The sequence below is a fragment of the Narcine bancroftii genome, chromosome 1, assembly GCF_036971445.1.
Source record: "Narcine bancroftii isolate sNarBan1 chromosome 1, sNarBan1.hap1, whole genome shotgun sequence".
Taxonomy (NCBI): Eukaryota; Metazoa; Chordata; class Chondrichthyes; order Torpediniformes; family Narcinidae; genus Narcine; species Narcine bancroftii.
In genome coordinates this window covers 303,527,930-303,547,778 of record NC_091469.1, presented here as the reverse complement: position 1 = coordinate 303,547,778, position 19,849 = coordinate 303,527,930, and the positions used below count along the sequence as shown (strand labels likewise).

Genomic DNA, 19,849 nt, shown 5'->3' with positions numbered 1-19,849 from the left:
AATTGGGAAAATATTCCCCACCCCTCTGATCCTAGCCAGGAAGGAGAAGTCTGGGAAAGGACCTTACAGGGTAGGAAACCATAGTTTCATACCAGACTCCAGAGTGGGGCTGTGCTGCTGAAGGCTTCACCCCAGGCCACAGTTTGCTGGTGATTGTTGGGGCCTAGATATCAGGACTGAGATTCGTAAGGGTGCTGATGCAGGGCTCCTGAAAACTGGCATTCTGAAAATGTTCCATTTATCCTAATGTTCTGTTTACCACTTGTTAATCAATCACCTATCCATGCTAATATTTTGCTCAAAACCCAATATATTCTTGAGCAGTTACCTTTACTGCAGGCACCACAACTTAATGGCTTTTGGAAATCCCAATATGCTGTATCTCCTGCTTCCCATTTTAAACATAATGAGATAGGAGCTGGAGAGGTCCCCATTTATTGGGCCAGTCTGGCAGACGACCATGGATGACTGTCCCAGATTTAGCCGCCTCCTTGTTACAAACTTAAATAACTTGAACAAAGTTATCAAAATTGATTTGTCTTTCATAAAGCCATATTAACTCTCTTTGGTTGCCCTCTGATTGTGCTATGATATCACCTTCATGTTGTCAACAGTGGATTAGAACATAATAACATCAAGATGGCAGCGTTGCCGGAGCTGCTGTAATGGCTGCGCTACTGCTGGTGTGGGTCTACAGGGACTTGGGGAGCGGAGATGCAGCACTCCCATAGGGTCCAGCCACCTAGATAACCGTTGTCCACTCCGAACTGGCTTTGAATGGCCGATTGAAGGAGCCAATGGGGGTTTTAGTTGAAATTCCGCGACCACGGGACTGCACCCAAGATGGCTGTGCCTATTAATTGGGCAGCAGCCACGAGGTGCTGCAGACTGAGGAAACAGAGGGCTGAAGCAGGGCATCAGAGGATGGGAAGACCATGCCCAATCTGAGAGGGAGAATCAGAGGAGACGACCCACGGGAACGTTGAGGGGACTAGTGCAGGCTGCTGGAGGTCAAGGCGAGGAACCCGTGCAAGCTGTAGGCTGCTGAAAACTGCTTTTGGGAGACTCGTGGCAGGCTGCAGACTGCTGGAGACGGGCTTGAACTGGCTGGAAGGGTGCCAGGTATCAGAATCTGGATGCGAGAAAGTGCCAAGGATGCTGAAGGGTTTGTGACCATGTTAGAGGTTCGGATCTGGAGCTTGGGTTGCCACTGGTTTGGACTGGACTGTGTGTGGCTGTGGAAGGGCTGGAGGTGAATCTATGGACACTTGGTGTCTCTGGGGGGGACTTTTGCTTCTCTGATTGTAAGTCTGACTGTAAGAACTATGAGGCACTTGGACAATTCCTGCCAGTGATGAATCTGTCTGCCTTGCACCTGGCAAAAAGAGATTTAATGTAATACAACACTGCTTTATTAATATGATAATTGAATCTTGAGGAACATAAGAAATAGCAGCAGAAATTGGCCATCTGGCCCATTGAGTCTACTCCGTCATTCAATGAGATTCTGGCTGATAGGCTCATCTTCACTTACTTGCCTTTTTCCCCATATCCCTTAATTGCTCTACTTTGTAAAAATGTTTTCAACTTTGTCTTAGAGATATTTACTGGGGCAGCCTCCACTACTTCAATGGGTAGCAAGTTCCACAGTTTCACCATCTTCTGGGAAAAGCATCCTCCTGTCCATCCCAAATGTATTTATCCTAGTTCTGGTCTCCCCCACCAGAAACAACTTGCCTACCTCTATCTTATCTATGCCTTCCATAATTTTACACATTTCTATAAGATCACCTCTCATTCTTCTAAATTCCAGCGAGCATAATCCCAGACGACTCCATCCCTCCTCATAGGCTAACCCTCTCATCGCTAGAATCATCCTGGTGAACCTGTCCTACACCACCTCCAAACCCAGTACATCCTTCCTCAAGTAAGGAGACCAGAGCAGTGCGCAGTGCACCAGATGCGGCCTCACCCATACCTTGTACAGTTGCAGTGTAATCTCCTACTCCCAAGTTCATTCCCGCTGGCGTTGAAGGCCAACATTCCATTTGTCTCCATAATAGCCTGCTGTATTTGCAAACCAATCTTTTGTGATTCATGCACAAGCACTCCCAGTCCTTCTGCATGGATGCAGTTGGCAGTACAAAATGCACAGTGACTGTAGACTCAATGGAGACAAACAAAATTTGAAAGCAAGTTTTAACCAATGTTATTAATCATCATTTCATTTACATTAATTCTGTCATCATCACAGGAATCTAGTGAATACTAATACTCATGAATTGGTGGAAAATGGGGTCCATAGTTACACCGCTGAAGACAAAAAAAAATGTTGCCTTCAAAGACCAGATCTTTTGACCAAGAATAGGTTGTGTAAAGTCGAATAAAATAAAAAGCCATAATGAAGATGGGAAAGGCACAGAAGACTATTGGGAATCCTTTTGTGTCAAAGGTTTTGCCACAGTGAGAGACTAATCAGCTAGTGACAGCTGACATAACATTCAGTCTTTCAATGCTCATCCCATTTCTGAGACTTGCCAGTGCTTCATCTTGGGAGTGCCTGACACTTGCATGCAGAAGGAATCTTTACTTTGTATTAACCTCCTGCTGTGCTTTTGTGAATGCTGTCAGGGAAAGTGACTGGCACGTTGACCACATTTGTTTGCACTGGGAATACCAATCATTTTTGCCCAAATTCTGCTTCCGACTTCAGAGTGATGCCAGATGGGTTCAAGATTGACTTCCACTAAACTTGCCTTTTCTTTTGCCTCCCTGTCTTTCCAGTTCCTCCATCCACCCAATCCTCATTCCTATCCTCACTGCTGCTGTCACCTCCTCCCTCCTTTCTCCATCCATCATCTCCCTTCCCCCCCCCCCCCCCCCACCATCCCCGCCACACTCTTTGTTCAGACATTTGCTGGAATTTTCTCATACTTTGATGAAAGGCTCAAGGCCGAAACATCATTTATGCATCTTTAACTTTGCGAATAAAGGACACAGTTTGACCTGCTAACCTTCTCCAGCATTGTGTGTGTGTGTGTGTGTGTGTGTGTGTGTGTGTGTGTGTGTGTGTGTGTGTGTGTGTGTGTGTGTGAGTGTGTGTGTGTGAGTGTGTGTGTGTGAGTGTGTGTGTGTGTGTGTTTCTATTTCAACCATGGTATGTACAGATTTTTATGATTACTTCAGAGTGATTGAATCGTGGAACCAGAGAAATTTGCAGAACTGAAAAAAGCCATTCTACCCATGCCAGACAACAACAACATGGTTTACAAGAGATCTTAATTTAATAAAAAGCACAATAGAAGTCAATTCTGGCCATTTAAGCCCTCATTGTTCAATTTCACCCAAATTAACCTAAAACCCCTTGCGTTCTGGATGGCAGCAGGAAACCAGAGCACCTGGAAGAAACCCATGGAGAAACGGGAAGAATATACAAACCCCTTACCACTTCAAATTAGAATTTGGGTCGCTAGCGTTGTAATAGTCTTTTTTGGCTTGGCTTCGCGGACGAAGATTTATGGAGGGGGTAAAAGTCCACGTCAGCTGCAGGCTCGTTTGTGGCTGACAAGTCCGATGCGGGACAGGCAGACACGGTTGCAGTGGCTGCAGGGGAAAATTGGTTGGTTGGGGTTGGGTGTTGGGTTTTTCCTCCTTTGCCTTTTGTCAGTGAGGTGGGCTCACTATGTGAACTGTGTCACTCTCTAATGTGTAGGTTACAGCACTTAAAGTACATTTTAACTGTATCAAAGGATTCTCTCTCTACTACCCTTTCAGGAAGTAGGTACTAAATCCTCACCATGGGTGAAACATTTCCCTTTAATCCTTCCACCTCTTACAGAAAAAACTGATCCTATGTTACCAATGGGACTTTGGTGGGCTCGATGTAGCAAATTTTCCAACTATTGGATTTCACTCTTCTAGCCCCAAGGCATTTTTATTTCACTTTCCTTTTTGTAGATTTCCAGTGAACTCGGGGAATGGAAAGGAAGTTGCAAAATGACCCTCGGTGAGTTTAAAGGTACCAAGGGAAGTTGAGCCCAGAATCACTGGAGGAATGGACTATGTTCATGGCTGTAGCCAGAATCCAGAATGCTTATGTATTTCAGCTCTAGGTTTCATTTCCAATCTCAAAGCTACCCCTGTTCCCAGCTGCAATTTCTTCCCTTCCCCCCTGACTCTGGCCTCTGGCTCCAGCCACACACTCTGCCAATACACCTTGGATCCACTGACAGTAATTCTGCAGAGAATGAGCACTTGGTGTACCAATGAAAGGGCCAGTTGTTGAGCAGTCAGGATCCTCAGACAGCCAGATATGGGATCATCAGTGTTTTACTGCACTGTGACTCTGTACTTCCCTTAGTGAATCAATACCCAGTGAACACTATCTACCTGTTCGCCCTTTCCAAGCCTCTCATAATATTGCATATCTCAATTGAATATTCCCTTAGTGTCCTCAACTCTTTTATTTTTTTTTAATGCAAGCTTTGTTTTTGTTAAGGTGGCATGGTTAGTATAGCGATTATCTCAATGCCATTACAGTGCCAGCCACCCGGGTTTGAATCTGCCACTGCAATGGCTTTGTGCTAACCACCATCTCCGGTGAGAAGTTCTTATGTTCTCCCTGTATCAGCGTGGGTTTCCTCCATGTGCACTGGTTTCCTCCCACCCTTCAAAAATGTAGAGGGATTATAGATTAATTGATGTACTTTGAGGGGGGAGGACAGGCTTGTGGGCCAGAAAGGACTGTTATCTTGCTATAAGTCTACAAATAAAGCTTAAGCAAATTTCCAGCATTCACAATATTTTCATAAATTTACATCTTCTTTCATGCTATCACATCCTTAACATTGTAACTGTAATTGCATTCAGTACTCTAGCTATGGCTTAAATGAAGTTTTGTACAGCTCTATTTTGGCACCATAGTTTCAAATTAAATGCCTAATCCAATAAAGGCAAGTAGCCCACTTGCTTTCCCAATCACCTTATTATTCATGCTTCTAAGGATAAACCCAGAAATTGGATCATGTTGTACTTTATGTATAATTTCTTATACATAACAAATTATACATAACTAGGTTAGATCATGCAATGAATGACATATGAATGAAATTAGACCGACTAGTTCCATGCACTATTCACATCAGCACGCATTTTCTGGCTTAAGACCCACACCTATTGGTGACAATGTTTGTAAAATGCCCATGTAAATTGGAAACCACAAAAACAACTGATAACCATCAGAGACCAACCACAAAAAGATGAGGGGCGCATTCAGCTGAGATGCCTGATGTGAAAGGAACCAAAAGATCTCTATTCAGAAGTCTATGCATTGATCAAAATATCCATTAGTCTCATATCACTGGACAATGAAAATTTTGTTTCCTAAACACTTTCAGTTTCAGATTTCACATTTATTCTCAAAGTACATACATGACATCACATACAACCCTGAGATTTTTGTTGGTGTATTTTATGGATTTTGGGACTGCTGATCACAATATTTTCCTATCATCTATGGTGTTTTAAATATAACAATATTTTCTGATTTCCTGCCATATTTTACTATTGCTCAGCATGAAGTGCAACATCATTGAAAATACATTTCCTGCATTTGCAGTTGGACTTGGTCCCTACTGATCTTGGTGCAGTCAGTGATCAACATGGGGAAAGGTTTCACTAGGACATTGCGACCATGGAAAACCGATGTCAGGGCAACTGGAATCCATCAATGCTGGCTGACTATTGTTGGACAATGACGTGAGAGGCCTCAGACGCTGAGTACAAAACAAAATTAGTGGCAAAACATTTTTAGGTCAATTGAACTATCCCAATATGTTAGCATCATAATGCAATTAAACATGTTAAATTTAGTAAAAGTTATTTTTTCTCTAGCTTCCTACGTGATACAGCAAATCTGAAATTATCTTTCAGTTCATCTTGAAATTGTCTATCACAATCCCTACTTTTTTTTTTAAGGAAGCAAACCATTTCAAAAACATTGTTGTCAAGTGTTTGCAACAGGTCCAAGTATTTTGCATTCATTTTTACTGTTTCCATCATTGTTTTCAGCCTTTTACTTTACTCTACTTCAGTGTTTCACTGAGCAATGTACATGGTGCAAGGACATCAACTGTAGGCCCTCTTATGCAAGTAAAATGTCCGACTGTATAGGCAGTGGTTCTCTGCCCTTGCACCAAGAGACTTAACTTCCTGAATGTGTCGTGGCCGGCTCTGAGGCACTGAATCCAACCCTTCTCGGGGAAGGATAATCAGTGAGCGCAGCGCTCCACTGCCTGGCTTGAATGTACAGCCGCTGCAAGCGGCTGGTTATGGATGGGCTGATGATGCCGTGACCCACCTCCCCATTCAACCCTCTCCCATAACCCCCTCAGGCAGGGGCAGCAGGTGGGAGCTGTTGGGACAGTGGGGGCTGGCAGGAGCCATGGGGGGCCGACATGGGCCATCCGGGGGAAGCCAGTGTGGGCTGTGACAACCTCACTGGGCTGCTCTCTGCAGCTCAAATCACAGTAGAGTAATAGCCATCTACCCTACCCATAATCTAGGAAACAGAACAGTTCCAGCTGCGTGGGAGGATTATGGGTATGGAAGATAGCCATTGCTCTGCCACGTATTTATGACAGGAGGCACTACAGGACTGGTCGCCCTGCCTCCATTGGAGTCGGAGGGCGCTACGAGATGCTTCTGAATATAAATGCAGCGCAGGAGCAGCTTTTTAGGGCTGCTCTATGAAAGATAAGTTTTAACTTTTCCCTCCACACTTGTAGCTGGCCTCCAGGGCAGTGGATCACCTGGGGGACTGGCCACCCAAATTGATGATTATCATGACCTTTTTTGATTTATGTTTTCCTTCACTTCTGGAAATCTTTAATGCAGCTTGGTGTGTCTGTCATGTGGACTGCTAACCTATCACACTACAGATCAGCAATGTTTGGTAACAGTGCTGGATTTGTGCAGCTACCAACTGGAAATATGCCAGTCCCATTTTAACTTGTCTGACAGAGTGCAAACCATCTCGTGCTTCTTTCACAACTGCTTTTGAATAATTTGATGTTTTAAGGGGGAAACGATTATGGTTTAGCGCCAGTATCATTGAAGCTTAGATAATCAAAAATAGATTAAACCCCATCTTCCCGGCTTTGGTGACGTCCAGATAAATCTGATGGTGGAACTGTAAATGTGTGAGCATCAGATGTAATCATTTGCATCCCTTTAATTTAAGGCAACACAAGAAAGTGCTTTGCTTTTCAAGTGGTAAATTAACCAGAAATTAATTTATGTAAGCCTCACCTTTAACCCCTTGGCATGCCTGTGGTGATTTTTAGTCTGTATTAATCTCATGCTGTGCCTGAGCAGGATTGTGTCAAAGCAGCTGTACACTACAATGAACACCTTTTATTTTTAAATTAGCTGTGCTTAATGCACCATTTCAGAGACAACTTCACACTGTGCTCCTTCAGACCTGAGAATGTTTCATATGATTGTGTGTATTTTTCAAAATTCATCATGACCTTGAAGTATTTTGCTATATCACATGAAAGTAGATTATGAGTGTCTCCAGATACAATCTGGAGACAGACCTCGACTCCTGATCGCACAGTCGCCAGTGTGAATTATTGTGGGAGGAGTTAGCACATACGAAGTTGGGAAGTTGATTATGATCTCCACTCTAATTACATTGTACAACAATTTTTTTTTTCCGAAAGGCTTGCTTCCTGAAAAGAAAATGGGGATTATGATAGATAACTTCACCAAGATGATTTCAGATTTGTTTTATAATATAGGAAGTTAGAGAAACATTATATTAACTTTTATTGAATTTAGCACATCTAATCTCAAAATAAACATGGTGTTAGTTCAATGGACTTAAAAATGTTTTGCCGCTGATTTTCATTTTTACTCAGCATCTGATGGCTCTCGTGTCAGTGTCTATCAGCATTGATGAATACCATTTTCCCCGATACCGCTTTGCCATGGTCGCAAAGTCCTGGTGATACCTTTCGCCGTGTTCGTCACTGACTGCACCAAGATCAGCAGGGAAAGAGTCCAAGGTCAAATGCAGAAAATGAATTTTCAATGATATTTTGCATTTTAATGGTTTTGTTTGCTTGAAGCAGGCTTAACGTATGACAGGAAATCACAAAAATAGGTTTCTTTTAAAAAAAAGTATGTGATAGGAACATTTTAAAGTGAATTTCATGATCAGCTGCCTAAAATCCATAAAATACACCCAAAAGTGTTCAAGAAGCAAAATCTTCATTGTCCTGTGTTGTGATTTGTGCAACCACCTGGCGACCCCTAATGATTCACCTACATTGATTTTGTCACTTTGTGCTCAACAGCATGAAGTGTGTTTCAACACAGAGGATGGTTGATATTCCTTGCTCAACTCAACTTTATTCCATCAAATTTCCTCTCATGGGGAGACTTTGAGATCTGGAAAGTAAGATCTGGTCATCCATCTGCTTGGAAAGTTGGGAATTTTTGAAGATCAATTTTGGAGGTTAGTTTTTTTTAAATATAAAGGCATGGGGCAGATTCCAAAGATTGATTGTTTAACCTGCATGTATTTCCTTTTAAAATTACTCACCATAAATAGGGGTTGACAATTATATGATCAGAGGTGGATGGTGCTTAGGTCACATTTCTTGCTCCCGACTGAATTGCATCAGAGTTTCATTCTCATATAATCTGGAGAGAGACCTCGACTCCTGATCGCACAACCACCAGTGTGAGTTATTGCAGGAGGAGTTAGCACATACAATGAGTGTGGTGCCTCATGTATAAAGGAAAAGGAACAAGTTAATAGAGAAGAATGTAATTTAACCAAAAGGCATGAAATGAAATATATTCAAGTTAAGTAGAAGAATAGCCCTGTACCTGGTACTATTATTTCCCCCAAGACAGATTCTAGACTAAGAATTAATGATCCTCAGAGTTTTATCCAGTTTCTTCAAGAGAACAGTATCACAGAGAGGTGAAAGGGGACAAGTCAAATCACAAACACACTTAATGATATTGGAAAAATGTTGCTGCTGTCAAGAGCAGACGTGCTGTGACCAAAACTCCAAGTGTCAAAGACAGTATTAAATGGAGAGCATCAGTAATGATTAGAAAGATGATGGCTTATGAATCTCTTGTCGAGCATTTTTTCACAGTGAGAATCTAATCAGTGCCTGCCAGTTGCCATGAGGCTTGACCTGTGATGTGGGAAGTTGACTCCCACGTAAAGCTCATGAACACCTCACTTAGGAATATTTAACATTTAGATGTCGAGACATTTTCAATCTGTATTCAGACTGTGTCATGCTAAGTTATTGTGCTTCATTGGATGGAATCAAATGAGACATCTGCTGCATCGAACACATTGAGTTAGCAGTGTTTAGTCCAATTTTTTATTGTACTTTTCTGAACCATAGCGGGAAATTCTAAGGACACTACAAAGGCAGGCTTTCTATTATTGCCCAAGGTAAACTAGTCCATTTGATGAGCTGAATGATTCATTCCCTTCTTTGCAGAATATTCATATTTCTAGAACACCAGGCTGTCATTTCCTTAATTTATCACCATCTTCATTCACATAAACTGCCTGTCACCATTTAAATGTACACAATTCTAGACGATGCAAATAGGAAGAAAAAAAAATTAAAGTCCTGGAAATGCTGATTAGGATTTGGACTATTTGGAGACTTCTTTCTCCTTACAAGCTGCTGGCCAGATTCTTCAATGATAACAACATGATTCATTTGTGTATCACCAATTGTAGAGCTTCTTCCAGTGTAAAATTTTATCAATGATTCCTGATCCTTTCGTCACAGATTGATCCAAAGAAAAATATCTACCATTCATTGGCCAATGCATCTGTGGACTTTGAATTAGTTGACTGGATATAATGGAGAATGCACTCAAAGAATTTTGGTTGTGGAATTTTTGTTCTTGAAAAGCAACATACTGATTGAACACTGCTCTATTGTCGGTACTTAAACCTTATTCAGATGTTGCTGTAATCAATTGTTTTTTCACAAGGCAGAACATTTCCAAACACACCTGGGTAAGATCAGTATGATGGAAAGGAGATCTTTTGTTTATTTGTTAATTATGACATGTCAAAATCTTACACCTGTAAAATGATAATTTAAAAGACTCTCTAAATCTGCCAGCTATAAATATTTTTTTCATTTCTAGCTTCATAGTCTGCTTTGTTTGCAACATTATTTTGACATTGATTGCCTCCGGTATGTCAAAACCTATGAAGCACCTGCTTTGACACCACAGCCACTCCATCTGAACATATTTTGGGAGAATGACACTTCGGTGTTAGATACTCAAATGGCCATAATTGTATGTGTGCGTTTTTTTTTTTCTGAATTAATCCCTCTATAAAATTATTGGTTTAAAAAAAAAACGTGAAAAATAACTTGCCTCCTAAGACTTTGAATGCTTTTCTACATTTATAAGTCATAAATCAGGAACATGGCAGAAGATACCTGGATGAATGCAGTTTTAGCAACACACAAGAAAGCTTGACATCATCTAGCATGCACAATGAGAACCCCATCCACTGTTCCAAACCTTTATTCCCTCTGTGCCCTGTGGTTGCATTGAGTGCCATTTCCAAAATGCAATGCATTTAATTAACTAGGTTGCTCCAATGCCATTTCCAAAATGCTTAACCTCAACCACAAGTTGCATGTCATCTTGACTTCGAAATACAGTATATTACTGTTCTTTCACCTGTACTGGATCTAAATCCAGGAGCTCTCTCCTTCACCATATTATGCGTGGAAAAAAGTCTGATCTCATCAGCAGGACTGCAATTATTCAAGTGGTTGGCTTTCTTTCACCTGCTCCAGAGCTATTAAGGATGGATAATAAAAGCTTGAAATTCTAGTTGTCTAAACTTCAAAACAGATGCATTTTGCATGTTCCTGGATTTTTTTACTTCTAGACTTTTCAATTCCCAACCAGTCTAAGTGAGTCTCTCTCTCGGAAATTTTAGCTCTAAACTCTATCTTAATTTGCACTAAAATCCTGGGACCTTCTGGAATTTCTCCCCTCTTTCAATACCCTGAGGAAGTACAAAGAATACAAATAAATGCTAAATGCATTCTTTGTTGAAAAGATGGCCAAGGATATCAAATTGCTTTTATCATTGCAGAAAGGACTGGTCTGACATATCTGGTAATTATATATTATGAATATGAGCCCAGGTTCTTGAAGAACATCAGATTAGTAGCAGCATGGCCATTAAAATTTTTCTGAGGCTTTGAATATTCATAATGTAACAGCATAACGTGGATTAGATCCAAGATTTACTGAATTAAATGAGGTGGAAACAGGTAGAACTTGTCTGATTTTTTTTTCCCCACAGTCCATTAATTTCAAAAGCAGGTCCAAAAGATGACAAAATGGCTTATGCTGAATCAATTTCAAAAAGAATATTCTGAAGCATCCTCATGGAAATAATAGGCCTGACAGAAACATTTGAGAAAATCTTGAAATCTATTACAAAGGAATAAAATGAAGTCCTTCCACTTATTCTAATCACCATATTTTAAGTTCATTAACCTGCCTCATGCTGTGGAGAAGAGTGAGGCTCACTCACTTACACATTTGCATGGAGGATTCTGTTAATGTGTGATGCATGTTTGATATGCGTGTTTCATTTGCTTCCTGAAAACACCCTAAACCTAGAGTAATAGATGGCTTTGGTCGTTAATGTTGACAGTTCGGCGGGCAGCAACCTCCTTTGAAGAAGACCGCAGAGCCCAATTCACTGACAAAAGACAAAGGAGGAAAAACCCAACACCCAAACCCAACCCACCAATTTTCTCTTGCAACCGCTGCAACCATGCCTGCCTGTCCCGCATCGGACTTGTCAGTCACCAATGAGCCTGCAGCAGACATGGACATACCCCTCCATACATCTTCGTCCATGAAGCCAAGCCAAAGAAAAGAAAAAAGAAAGAAGAAAGGCACAGAAATGCTGGAGGAACTCAGCAGGTCTCACAGTGTCCATAGGAGGTAAAGAAATATAATCGGCATTTCGAGCCTGAGACCTTCTTCAAGGTATGAGGAAAAAAGCCAGGCAGGCATCTGAATTAAAAGGCTGGGGAGAAGGGAAGAGATGACAAATGCAGGCATACAGACCAACAGACAAAATGTGCTAATTGGATATGGATAGGACAGGAGACAGGAATTTATTGGGGGAGGGTGGTTTGGCTTTGTGAATGCAGAGCTGAGGAAAAGGGAAGAGAAAGGCAAACATAGAAGCAAGGAGACACGGAAAATGGGGGATGCAACAGAAACCGGGATAGTTGATCTTAATGCCATCCGGTTGGAGGGTGTTGGAACAGAATATGTGGTGTGGTTACTTCAGTTTGTGGGTGGTCTCAGTTTAGCAGTGCGTGAGACCATGGACAGACATGTCAGCAAAGGAGATCCCCGCTTTTGAAATGGACAGTGCCGAGATGCTCAATTAAGCAATCCCCTGGTCTGTGTTTAGCTCTCCGGTGTAGAGGTAAAAATCATTCCTTCCATATCTTCCAGCGTTGATTGCTGACATTTAAAACACTTTTCCTGGCAGGATGGGTTCACAGTCTTAACAAATAACAAATAACAAAGGGATGTGTAAGCCGTATACAAAGCCGTAGCCTCAGGCTGACTGGGATAAAATGTAAGGCCATTGACGCTGCCAGTTGGGAGATGGGGCTGTTGTCACCTTGTTTAGATGATCAGGGGAAGTGGCCTTCTAATTGCTTACTGCCTGAGGCATGATATAATGCCTCCTCATTCCTTTGCCTTCCACTGTTTTCTCTTTTGTTTTCTGATTATACGTTTGTGGTCTCTTTTACTCAGGAGATACTCAGAGCTATGCTTTTAGGAGACAGACTCTCTTGGTGGTATCACGTTTTAAAACAAAGGCTTTCTATAAGCAGCATTCCTCTGTGTCTGAGATTCTTTCCACAACAACAGGAGCACCGGATGTAGTAGATGAACATTGTAGATTCACAAGTGGTTCTGCTTCACTTGCAAGAACTGTTTAGGGCCCTGAATTGTGGTGATGGAGGACGCAAGTAGCTTAAATCCTACGGTCATAGGGGAAGGTGCCAAGAGGGCAATTGGTTGTAAGGGAGTAGTGGACGAGGGAGTTGCCGAGCAAGCAGTGCTTTCATAAGGCAGAGAGGAGATGGGACGATACAGTTGGCAGTGGGATCACGTAGGTGTCAAAAATGGCGGAGGATGATATGTTGGCTGCGGAGTCTGATGGGATGCTGGGTGAGGACCAGGAGAATCCTCTCCTTGTTGTGTGGGTAATGGAGGATAGGAGTATGAGAGCAGAGTTAATGGTGGTAGAGGGGAACCAATTTTTTTTAGAGAAGGAGGACATCTTGGATGTTAGGCCTATTTATTCACATTTTTGGACAGTCAAAATCAAATAGCATTGACTTTGGGTCAGAACTTCGATGTTTATTCCAGTCAATGTTTTTATCCCACACTTTTTCCCAGGACACTACACTGTCACGTTCTGCAAGAATTTGATCATGTCCATAAAGTGTTCTAGAAAACCATCGAGGAAAAATGATCATGTCTCTGAAGATTGGACGCCCTCTGAAAAGTAATATCAACCACAATAGTGGCAAGATTAGAGTAAAAAAAATATATAGATTGTACAAGACAAATTCATCTCAGAAGGTTGAAAAAGTAAAAGTGAAGAATGCTAACTTTGTGATAATACTTGTATATCTTAAATTTCAAGGTATGTTTGACCAGATGGTTCTAAAAAGGCATAATTTAGTTCAAGGTCCTTTGAATAAAGCCTCTGGTAGTCCATTGAAAGGAACGTTGCAAAATGCTGGCAAATCCTGAAATTTTCAGAGCTGTCTCCTAAAGTGCTGGTATGTTCAAAACTCATTGATAATGCAAAACATTGTTAATAATATATTTTTGATCAATTTCACAATTATTTGGTTAGATAGGACATTAGCATCATATGCAAATCCTTTTCATCATGACAAAAGAGGAAGGCAGAAATAATGCTTTTAGGTATAAATTTTGTGGCTGATATTAGGTTTTTTTTAAAAAAAAGTATTTACCCACCAGTGATGGTGAATAAATTCATCAGAAAATAAAATACTTCTTGGACAGAAATCAGACAAAGAATAGGTGTCTTGATCAAACATTGCCAATATTTCTATCTTCAGGTTATTGAAGCCCTGTGTACTTCTGAAACATCTTACAGCTGGACAAACTATAACATAATTATGAAGTAAATCATGAAAATCTGTAGATACCGTGGTTGAAGTAAAAATACAAAGCTGGAGAAACTCGGTAGGTCAAGCAGTGTCCTTTATATAGTAAAGGTAAAAATACAGAACCAACGTTTTAATGTTGAACACAGAAATGTTTAGTATCTATGTCTAAAAGGTTCTTAAAATATATCAGAAACTTTAAAAGAATGACTGATTTAAAATAAATGTTGAAGACCAAAATAAAATTGAGCAAAACATTGGTAATAATGTAGTGGTCTGCACTGACCTGCAAGCGAACTGAGTTATGGAGGTGCAGGCTTGCACTTGCTCTGATGTCACAATGGTCCTGATTTGGCGGGGGGTGGGGTGGGGGGGAGAGAGTCATGGGGGTCATGCTGATAAGATCTTGGAGAGTTCCAGTAAAATCAATTGGTTGGTTCAGCTCACTCACAGCTTCCATGTGGTTTTTCTTTTGCTTGCTGCATAGCTCACCGACCACAATATAGAATTTAGCGAAACTATACAAGGCTCTCAATTCTAGGTGGCAATGTTCTGCCTCCTCCTTGGGATTTGAAGAAGGTGAGAGTAAATACAGAATAATTGACTCATCAACCCAATATCACTTGAATCTATTATTAAAGGGCAGTTACAGATATTTCTCGCTCTTTGTTTTCTCAAGTGGTCAGGTAACATTTTCAGTCTGGGATGTCACGAGGCAACACTAGGCCAAGCTAAAGTCCCAGACGTAGCATGAGCTACAATTCAGCTCTCCCTGATGAACTCAAGGCATTCACTTTGAGCAGATAGTCGGTGAGTCTTTGCTACCTGCCATGATACTCTGATACTCTCATGCACAACTGTACTCATGGTCACTGTTGTAGACCAGATTGATTTTTCTTAGGGTGAACCCACGGAGAGTAACTCACTTGGATGGAATCCCTGGCCATCTCCTAAGAAACTGCATGAACCAGGTCACAGGAGGATTCAGGGACATCTTTAATCTCTCCCTACTACATTCTATAGTTCCTTCCTACTTCAAGAAGACCATTCCAGTGCCAAGAAATGCAGGAAAACATACCTCCATGGTACTGATGTCCATCAGCACAAAGCGTTGCGACAGACTGCTCATGGCCAAATTAACTCCAACCTGGAAGACCACCTTAATCCACGACAATTTGCCTACCATTGCAACAGATCCACAACAGTCATTCCCCTAAATCTGCACACAGCCCTAGAACACCTGTTATTGATCACAGCCCTGCATTCTTCACCAAAGTCCCAAGCCAACGCATCTCTAAACTTCTGGATCTGGGTCTCAGCACTTATATGATTTTGAATCTGACCGCAATCAGCGAGGATTGGCGACAACTTGTTCTCGATTAAAATCCTTACACTAGTGCCTTACAAAGTTGCATGCTCAGTCCCATACTTAAGTACAACAAATTTCAGAGTATAAAATTAGAGAGAAAACATTCTGTTAAAACAGGACAAGGGCATCATGATTTTATGAATAAGAGGTCCAATGAGTGGTCTAATAAGAGAGAAGAAATTGTCTTGAATCTAGTGGTATTTGTTTTTGTACATTTACCATCCAGGAGGGTGGAGAAGAAAACGTGACTAAGGTGGGACTACATCTTTTAATATGTGGTTCTGCTTTCCCAAGGCATGTGACTATTAATGTTTAGTTAAGGACTAAACAAATTGGGTATATTTCGGGAAGGTTTATCATGGTTTGAGTGCCATTTTTGTGGATTTTCTGGGCTCCCTTCAGCTGAGCACCATGAATGAGATAACCCCCAATCTGCAGTTCACCCACTAACTCCATCACTGCTTCTGATCACTTGCTAAAGATATTTGCCATCCTACATTCTACTCCCATGGAAAATGTTGACCTTTACTTCTCTCTTTGATTTCAGTCCATTTCCCAACAATCACTCTAATTCTCATCCAGATAATCTCTCCTTCACTTTCTCTTGTCTCAGACACCATGGCCTAGATCCAATCCCATTTAAATAGCCGTTATCCATCACCTATTCCTTTGGTCCCTTTCATTGGCTCTGTGCCTTCCAATGCATTAGAATACAAATCTGCCTGATCTCTGCAATGTCCATAACCATATATCTTCTCCCAAGCTTTTAGATCCTTTGAAGCATTTCTTTCCCTCTTTACTCTCCACTATTGACAAAACCCTTCAACTAACTTGAACTTGGAATTTATTTTTAGATTAAAATTTTGTTAAAAATAACATTGAAATTACTTAACTAATTTTCAGATTATTGTGCATGGCGTAATAATAACTCCAATGAATTTATCAGGTGACTCTGTCCCAGGAATGCCAAAAAATTGTACATTGCCTGCTGGCAGTTTTAAAGAAAATCAACAATGCCTCCTTAAATAAACGTAACACACACGGTTTCTAACTAAGCAGTACTTTTTCATTCAAATTAGGTAGCACATATTTCTGATGTACTTGAAGAAAAGTAAACTAAAGGGGCAGGCAATTGGCAGCATTTTCATATTCCTGTTCTAAGAAGCTTCACAACCAGCAAATTGTTGGTGAAATGTGGTGAGTGCTGCTATATCGGTAGAGGGCAATGAACTTATGTTCACAATCGACCTACCACATTGCACAGATTAATCTGCTCATGTAATTCTCCTTCATATCCAATGGGGCAATTTAACTTTGGTATCACATTTTAGTTTGGACCTCAGTAGAATCTAATCCTCTTTTCCAGTCTGATGGTTGACAGAACCAGAAAAATAACTGGTTTATGGGTGTGCTTTCAACATAAAGGCAAAAGACTAAACAAATTAAAGATCAAAGATGTTACTATCCAAAAATCTGAATGAAAGGGTGTCAATATAAAAGCCGCCCCAGACTACCGTTCTACAGTTCCGTTTTGGTCTTGTACAGTGTGCAGTCATTAATTTAAAGTCTGAATACTCTCATTTTTGTTTGGAACTTCCAGTTGACTAGTTTCCACCAAACTAGTCACAATGTCATAATTTTGGTTCCTGGCAATGAATAACTGCTGCTACAGGAACCATATATTCTGGCAAAACTAAAGCTCAATTATCTAAATGTGCTATCAAGTATTTGAAAATGCAAGTAAATGAGAATGCAGGATTGATCAGTTTGTCAAGTGTAACATTTCCTCCAGAAATGTTGTTTCCAGGAAGCATGTTGAAGTACTCTTAGAGATGGATATCATTTTATGTTCTACCTGTGACTTGGCACTTCAAGGTGACATCTGCAAAAGAGGCTCCGATTAAATTCAACCACTTCATAGGAATACATTGAAACATCTGAAAAAGCAATGTCATTTAATAAAAGCAGATGCCTTACCCTCATTATTTCCACGTGGAAACATGGTACAGTGCTTAGAGAGTTAAAGGCTATCAAATGTTTATCTCGACAACTGAGCATCCCTGCCAAGTTCAATATTACTGGCAATAATACAAAGGACAGATGGCTGTGCGCTACTCTCTGCACCCTGTTGTGTAATAGAACTGACAATATAAAAGATGTTGAAATTAAATTGAGATTCTTTAACCTCTTAAATGCAGAACTCCCAGGGGCATCTCTAAATCAGAATGAATTGATTTCAATATTTTTCCAGATGTGAGAAATTTTCCAGCCTGAGGATAACATTAAGAAATCCACTGATTCAAAATCATATAAGTGCACTTGTGTAGAAAATGTAGAAATGAAGTCTGAATTGAACCTTTCTGCAGCAAGTAACTTGTTTCCTAACTGATAAAGATTTACTGGAATTAAAGTTCACCTGATAGTATTAGCAGACAATGAGCTGCTGGAAGAACTCAGTCAATTAAGCAGCATTCATGGGTGCGTTTGGGCAGCATGAGCTCATGGGCTGGAACAGCCTATTATCGTGCTGTATCTCTGAATTTAAAATTAGATAGAAAAGGTCAGTCAACATTACAGGTCGGGATCCTTCATCATGGCTAAAGTGGAAAGGGAAAGTGGTAACCGAATTAAGGCATGGAAGAATCTGGAAGAGGAAAATAGGTAAACACACTGAAGTGGAGGAGAAACTCAGCCGGTCTTTTCAGCATCTAAAGGAGACAAAGATATATTGCCGACGTTTCAGGCCTGAGCACTTCAAGGAAAAATCAGGAAAGGCAGAAGCAGGATATATCGAAAGTCTCAGAATTTAAACAATGGGGGAGGAATCCAGATTGAATATAAGGGACTATGTGAGAATAGGTCAAGTCTGTGTGAAAGGAGACAGAAAGGAGAGATGACTGGGGAAGAAAGGGGTGGGGGAGGACTTTAACAAAAGCCAGGGAAGTCGATATTAATGCCATCTGGTTGGAGGGTGCCCAGTCAGAAGATGAGGTGCTGTTCCTCCAATTTACAGATGGTCTCAGTCTGGCAGCTCATGTGACCATGGACCATATAGGTGATAGTTTAAGTTTATTTGTCACAAAATACTCAGTGGAGTTAGTCTGCGAAGAGACTAACAAGCTAACGCTGTCGTTCATACAGTCATGAAGAGAACACAATTTACAGAGGAGAGGATGACAATGAAAGGAAGATTAAATAGCGGCAACCAAGAGCAGCACGATGGTACTGTTGTGGAGTTATTTCTGGAGGCTGATACCTGAGGGAGGAAACTGTCTAAGCCTTTTGGTGTACATTTTCACACTCTTATGGGAAGAAGGAGAAGAGAGGGTGTCTGGGATGTGATGCTTTTCCTAGGCAGCGAGCATTATAGAGTTCATGGGATGGTTTATGCTATTTTCTGAACTGCATTCACTATCCTCTGTATCTTCTTGTCATCTTGAGTAAACAACTTCCATACCATGTTGTGATGCATCCTGCATATATGCTTTCAATGGTGTACCTAAAGAAACTGTTGAGGGACAAATGGTTAATGCCCAATTTCCTTAGTCTTCAAATTTGGTGCACTTTCTTGGCTGTTGCATCAACATGCTGGTTCCAGGTCCAGATATTGGAGGCATTTATTCTTAAGAACTTGAAGGTATCTACACTTTCCACTTCAACACCATTAATGTGGCCATGGGTGTGTACCCTGCTCCCTCTCTTGAATTCAATGATTATCTCCTTCATCTGATTAATGCTGAGAGAGAAGTTATCTTGGCACCATGCCACTAGGCTTTCAATCTCATTCTTGTATTCTTTCCCATCAATATTTGACATTTGGCCCACTACTGTGGTGTCATTGGCAAATTTGAAAATGATGTTGGAAAGGTGTTTAGATGTACAGTCATAGATTTTGGAACAAAGGTGGAAAAGGTAGAGAGTCAGGTAGAGGGGAGACCACTGGAAAGGGAATATTTAGGGCAAAAAAAGTAAGAAAGGGAGTGGTTTCACAAGAGATAGAAATAGTAGACCTTGAAACATTACAAAATTTGTGTTCATTCAGTGTGGCCTCCTCTATACAGATGACCACTTCATCAAATGCCTGCACTTTCCCTGTGGGTCTAAGCTTGAACATCTAGTCACCAACCATTTCAATTCCCTTCACCTTTCCCACATAGTTACGTTCACCCTCGACCCTTATCAATTAACAGGGTGAGCTCAAATGTAAAAG

General features: G+C 40.9%; 2 long non-coding RNA genes across 6 annotated transcripts in view; one reads left to right on the top strand and one right to left on the bottom strand.

Annotated features, from left to right (window-relative positions):
• LOC138747027 (uncharacterized) overlaps positions 1-19,849 on the bottom strand; it is a 68,273-nt gene that overhangs the window by 14,233 nt on the left and 34,191 nt on the right. Inside the window, exon 3 of one of the 4 annotated variants that reach the window (XR_011347267.1) lies at positions 14,557-14,832. The exons of the other annotated variants lie outside the window; for them this stretch is intronic. This is a non-coding gene — a long non-coding RNA (uncharacterized lncRNA). The remainder of the gene's footprint in view (positions 1-14,556; positions 14,833-19,849) is intronic. 4 annotated transcript variants of the gene reach the window in all.
• Positions 14,657-19,849, top strand: part of LOC138747033 (uncharacterized) — a 53,096-nt gene continuing 47,903 nt past the window's right edge. For both annotated transcript variants that reach the window (XR_011347272.1, XR_011347271.1), the window contains exons 1-2: positions 14,657-14,849; positions 14,950-15,080. This is a non-coding gene — a long non-coding RNA (uncharacterized lncRNA). The remainder of the gene's footprint in view (positions 14,850-14,949; positions 15,081-19,849) is intronic.